Raw genomic sequence first — 6,000 nt, 5'->3', positions numbered from 1 at the left:
GTTTGTATTTTCTTATCCTTTGCCTACATGGCTTTACTTGCCTGATGGAAATCAGCTGCCTCTTAATGTGTGTGACTTCACCCAAATATTATTTTCAATTTTGGTATTTTCCAGGCAAAAATTATATTATATTTTGGCATAGAAAGTATATGAGCCTGCTTTTGAGCCACCTATCAGGGACCTTGTTTTAAAAAAAGTGATAAGGGAAGAAAATGAAGCTGAAATCCATTTGGTAGAGATAGTAAGCAGTCTGGACATCCTGGTTCACTTTTTTTTTTCACTTTTTTTTTTTAATTCTGGAAAATTATTTATCATCTTTCTTTTATAACTTCCTTCTTTTTGTTTTATTTATTTTTAAAATTTTAAACATATCATGGGTATACAGTGCCTGCTTTAAATTTAAAGAAGTTAGAAATAGCTTTTAAAATCACCATACCCATATAATCCCCACCAATATTGTTATATCATTGGGCTATGTTGTCTGAGAGAATTTAGACTATTCTTTCAATTATTTCTTTTAAAGCTTATATCTTTTCTTATTAGTTTTCCCAGGATTATCAATATAATTGAAAGTCATCACCAGATCTTATTTACTTGACAGTTACTCTCAAAACATATATAATGCACAAAAATCCTAGAAACATGGACTACCTTTATAAAAAATCTTCATGAATTCACTTTAAAGTTTGCCAACTTATGCTATGAAGCTCTGGCCCAAAGCAAAGCAGATTAGCTGATATATTTATTCTTGCCTCAATTGTTGCGTTTTATGACTAGGTGAAGTGTTTTCAATTTTTGCTTTCTTTCTCTTCCTGTTTGCATAATTGCTTACTTTCTCTGTTTTATAATTTCATCTCTTTCATCTGTACATAGTTGAGAGAAATAGCTGTAAGAAAAGGGTTATTTCCTATTTTCCTCAACAATCTACTTTTCAATTATTCAGGTTTCCAAAAAGAAGAGCACAAAGTAAGACATATGTACTAATTTTATTCAATGAGTGTGTGGGGTGCCATTTTACAGAAACAAATGTGAGGATAAAAGACAAACAGGGCAGAGTGCACTGCAGAGTTGACAGTTTTACTGGAAAGTACAGCTGGTTACAAGGGTGAGGAATCTTCTAGGGGAGAAGAGTTTATCTGGCTTCTTTCCATTTCCTATCCATTGTTGGTAAAAATTCATTCTACAGGGCATTAATATTTTCACGTGATGTCATCTGGCTCTCCCAGTCATTGCAGAAGTCAGGTTCCCTATGATTCCCAACAACCATGGCGGGCTAGCAAACAGGTATGAACGAGCAGCTCTATCTGCCTGTAGGTCAGGTATGAAGAGGGTTCTGCACATCTCATCATCAGAGACAATTGGAAAGCTCCAGAGTGGCAAGCTGGCAGTGTGCACAATTAATATTGAGGAAAGGCTGTGTTTTGCTTGGCTTGAGAGGAATGGGTGGGGAGAAGCCAACTGAGCTGCAAAATGGTCCCCCATCATTTGTGATGAAGAACTCAGAGTTCTACGTGCTTTTATCCATTGAAGACTGAACCAACCTTCCTCTCTATGTGGGGTCTAAGAGTGTCTTCCATTTTTTATTGGAAGAGTGTATTCCATTTTTATTTATCTATTTAAAACACTTTCCTGAGGGTTAGTTTTATATTCTGGATTAGTACAAAGCATTGTGATACTGCTTCTCACTCCTTTCTAGAGGTGCCTCACATTCAGATTTTCCTGTCTAATCATTTATCTAAATTCTTCAAAGGAACTTTCTCTCCTCATGTGTTCATTAACACCTTCTCACTTTGCAGAGTCCAAGCAAAGAGTTTCTAGATAGGGTCAAATAGTATCTTAATCAGTTCTGGCTGCTTTAACAAAATACCATAGACTTATGTGTGAGGGGGTGTCTTATATATAGAAATTACTTCTTAAAGTTCAGGGACTGGAATTCAGATCAGGTTGTCAGTATGGCTGGGTTATGGTAAGGGCCCTCTTCATTGTTGCAGACTGTTGAGGTCTTGTGTTAGTGTGGCAGAAAGTGATCGAGCTATATGTGTGGCCTCTTCTTGTAAGATCACCTGATCACCTAAAAATAACATCATAATGAGAACTAGGTTTCAACATATGAATTTTAGGGAGACACAAGCATTCAGTCTGTAACAAACACCCAATTTGACCTAATTGATCTTTTCAGTTACCCCCACATCGGAAAGTCTAAAAATGGAAATGGTATACTGCATTTTTACATAGTGCTTACCAAATATATAAAAGGCTTATGATTTGAAACTCAGTAGAATTTCAAAATATATATTTCCAGTTAAAATCACTTCTGCCTTTATTGAAGGACTGACTAGAAAGAGTGCATTATTATAGAAAATTTGAAAAAGAATAATAAGATATTTCCTTATCCTTCTATTACCTTCCTCCCTCCCCTCAACCTAGGGTCAAAGTAAATCTTATGCTTCCTTGTATTAAGGAGAAAGGAATTTATTTCCAGTTTTACCTGTAGCTAACTGTGGAATTTATTCATATGCTAAGCCATGGTTCTTTTGGACTTTCAAACCACACAATGTATAAATCAAATCATCTTATCTTTTTGAGATGTCTTTTTGTAGATAGTTAGGTTAGCTTGTGCTTTACCTGACTCCCACCCATCACATGCACAGTTTGGCTTCCTTGGCGTGTTCTGATGATAGGAGGAAAGTTGATAGGAGTGGCGATCACAGACTCACTCAACCTGTTCCTTTCAGAGAATGCTGTTAGACCTTTTCCTTTTACTGAGCAAATCCTCTTATGTCTTTGAAGAAAGAAGGTGGTTCTCCCTGCCTGTTGAGCAAGTTCAATTTAAAACCTTGTGGGGAGAATTTCACAGCATGCAAGCAGAAACAGTTTTATTGCCTCTATTTTCAGAATCTCTTTTCAAATTACAATAATATGCCCAAGAAGAATATGAGAAAAGACAATCTTTGGGGGGCTAAAACAGAGCTTTTATCTTTTAAACCAAAAATATAACTAAAGAAATCACTTGGCTTATAGGAGTTTATTTTCCAATTTTAAATTCTATATTTCAGGAAATTTTACAGTCTTGTGGATGTGAAGAAAGAAATGCTTGTATAAAGAAACTCTTTTGTATAAAAATTGAAACTCTTTATAATCTTTTATCCAGATTGACAATCCTCTCAATTTACCACCTTTGGAAATAGATAAATTTTCATTTCCACAAGAAAGATTTTTAAAAGATATTGTATTAATGTGCACTTAAATTTCCTTCATTTCAAATGTATTATATAGTACTCATTTTTATTATTCATTATGCTTCAGAAAAGCTTCATTTAGCTCTTGTGTTTCATAATCCCCTAAGAAGTTTTCATTCATATTCTTAGGGGAAATTAAAGCATTTATATTTTTATCAGCATGATTGAGGATTATTATAACTCAAATAAGGATATAATGCTAAATATTGGTTTACATAGAATAGCTTACTTTTAGTTTCTTACTGTTTCTTACTGTAAAATTAAAATTAAATTAAATTAAAATTAAAATGTTTCTTACTGGAAAATTAAAATTTGTTGCTTCTAATATTTAGCATGAGAGCTGGGCCTAGCAATTGAAGTTAGATCAATCTCTGTAGAACTCAAAAATTGTTGTGAAAAACTCACAGTGAATTAAGCAACATGGAGGATAACTACTTTTGCATGTTTGGGAATTGATGCGTTGATTAATGCATCAACTAATTTCATGCATAATCTACTTCCTAAATGGAATTCTTTGAGGATTCTGGATAATGTTTACATATACACAATTAATGATGAATTTATGCAGGGGAAATCAGGTACTTATGTATTTGGCTATGAGAGCAATTTCTAAGTAGATAGTCACTTCCTTTGTTGGTACATTCTATAGTACTTGATAGGCTTGCAAAACTGTAGCATAAAGATGAAAATCTGTATTTAGAACTCTGCCCAGTTCTCTGCTATTTTACTGCTAACACTTTAATAACTCGCTCTGAAATGATGATAGATAAAACAAACTGACTTTCTGTTTAAGTACTTGCCCTTTTCAAAAAATGAAAACAGGCATATTACAAATGCTAAAAGAAAGCTCACTGATACCTTAGCAAAAATGTAATATTAGTTTTTGGCTTTTTGAAGAAAAAGGAGCACTTAAGATATAATCAAAATAGTATTTTTAAATTAGTCATGAAAAAGGTTTTTTTTTTTAATGCATTAATTTTTTAAGCAATTCTCCCTAAGTTGAGTCACTAATAACTAAGATCTATAGGAGATATTTTAAAGTCTGAAATAAGATGAGATAAACATCTCTAGGCAACTAAAATAGTTATCTTAGAGTGTAAGAGAACTGACACTCACCCATAAACAGAAATCCAGGAACTTAATAATTAGAAGGGGGAGGCATCATAACTGCAAGGCAAATATCTACATCCATCTATCCATATTTTAAAGTGAGATTGGTTATTTTGTTCTTCAGTTGCTTGCCTATTAGAAACCACCACTAAGAGGGCGCTGGCACCACTAGGGGCAAGTGATATGATACAAAGAGAGGGAAAAAGCTGAATAGATGCTATCAAGAGAGGAGGAAAAAGTGTTTCAGGTAGCTGGAGACTGGGTAGTATAAGGATAAACAATCTATGGATGGGCCCAAAAGTTCTATGGGGTTTTCGCATCACATCCTATGGAAAAACAACGAGCTTTCTGGTGAGCCCAGTAATAGCCCCAGGCACCCCTGAGAACATCACTGAATTGTGTCGTGGTAATATTTTGGCCACCTCATGCGAAGAGTTGACTCATTGGAAAAGACTCTGATGCTGGGAGGGATTGGAGACAGGAGGAGAAGGGGACGACAGAGGATGAGATGGCTGGATGGCATCACCCACTCGATGGACATGAGTTTGAGTGAACTCTGGGAGATGGTGATGGACAGGGAGGCCTGGCGTGCTGTGATTCATGGGGTTGCAAAGAGTCAGACACGACTAAGCGACTGAACTGAACTGAACTGAAATGAATAGGAAAGTGAAGGTGTTAGTTGCTCAGTCGTGTCCAACTCTGTGACCCCATGGACTGGGGCCCACCAAGCTTCTCTGTTGGAATTCTCCAGGCATGAATACTGGAGTGGATTGCCATTATCTTCAGAGGATCTTCCTGACCCAGGGATTAAACCTAGGTCTCCTGCATCGCAGGCAAAGTCTTTACCATCTAAGCTAATAGGCAAGTGCATAATAGTAAAAACTTTGTTTTAAACAAACAAAAAAAGTTTAATCTATTTATTTTGGTAAATTCACTTTTAAATACAGTATTCTCTGACAGTGCCAACTATTTTTTCCAGTATTAGATAATGCCTTTTAATTTTTTTAGCATATAAGAAGCTTGATTAGATAGATATCATCACTCAATGAGATCTTATTTCAAATCCTCCAGGTTAGCAAAACTTAAAGTCTGAAAATAGTAAGTGCTTAGGCAATATCGTGTAATGCAAACTCATAACATGCTAATGGGAGTCCTGAAAAACAAGAACAAGCTAGTAAACTGGAATGTGTATGTGCAGAATTACAACCACCCATAGAGAAAGATCATTCATGTATTAATGCGTATGGAAAAGAGTGTTCTTAGTAGCACTGCTGTAACTGAAAAGAAAAAAAAGTGGAGGAAAAAAATAGTCATCAAAAATAAGGCTGATTATTAATTATAGTACAATTACTCAATTGTATACTTTAAAGCACTGAAAATAAATAGGAGCCATATGTAAAAAATATATGTATCTTAAATAATATTGAACAGAAAAATAAGCTTATAGAAGATTAATTGCAATCTGATTTCATTTTTATAAAGTTCACTGCAAGCTGAACTAAATAATATGATGAAGTTAGTGTTGTGGCAAGATACAGTGACTTTTCCCTTGAACGATGTGACGTGGCTTTGAACCATATGGGTTCACTTACATGCAGCTTTTTTCAATAGTAAGTAGTACAGTACTACACAATTAGCAAATACAGAGCCA

The 6,000-nt window shown here is 34.9% G+C and overlaps 1 long non-coding RNA gene across 1 annotated transcript in view; it reads right to left on the bottom strand.

Moving 5' to 3' along the window:
- Positions 1 to 1,061: 1,061 nt before the first annotated feature.
- Positions 1,062 to 6,000, bottom strand: part of LOC112446400 (uncharacterized) — a 72,033-nt gene continuing 67,094 nt past the window's right edge. Inside the window, exons 3-4 of the long non-coding RNA XR_003034384.2 lie at positions 2,626 to 2,811; positions 1,062 to 2,071 (exon numbers count right to left, since the gene is read on the bottom strand). This is a non-coding gene — a long non-coding RNA (uncharacterized lncRNA). The remainder of the gene's footprint in view (positions 2,072 to 2,625; positions 2,812 to 6,000) is intronic.

Source organism: Bos taurus, chromosome 4 (genome assembly GCF_002263795.3).
Source record: "Bos taurus isolate L1 Dominette 01449 registration number 42190680 breed Hereford chromosome 4, ARS-UCD2.0, whole genome shotgun sequence".
NCBI classification, from domain to species: Eukaryota; Metazoa; Chordata; class Mammalia; order Artiodactyla; family Bovidae; genus Bos; species Bos taurus.
This window is presented reverse-complemented; position numbering and strand designations above follow the sequence as displayed.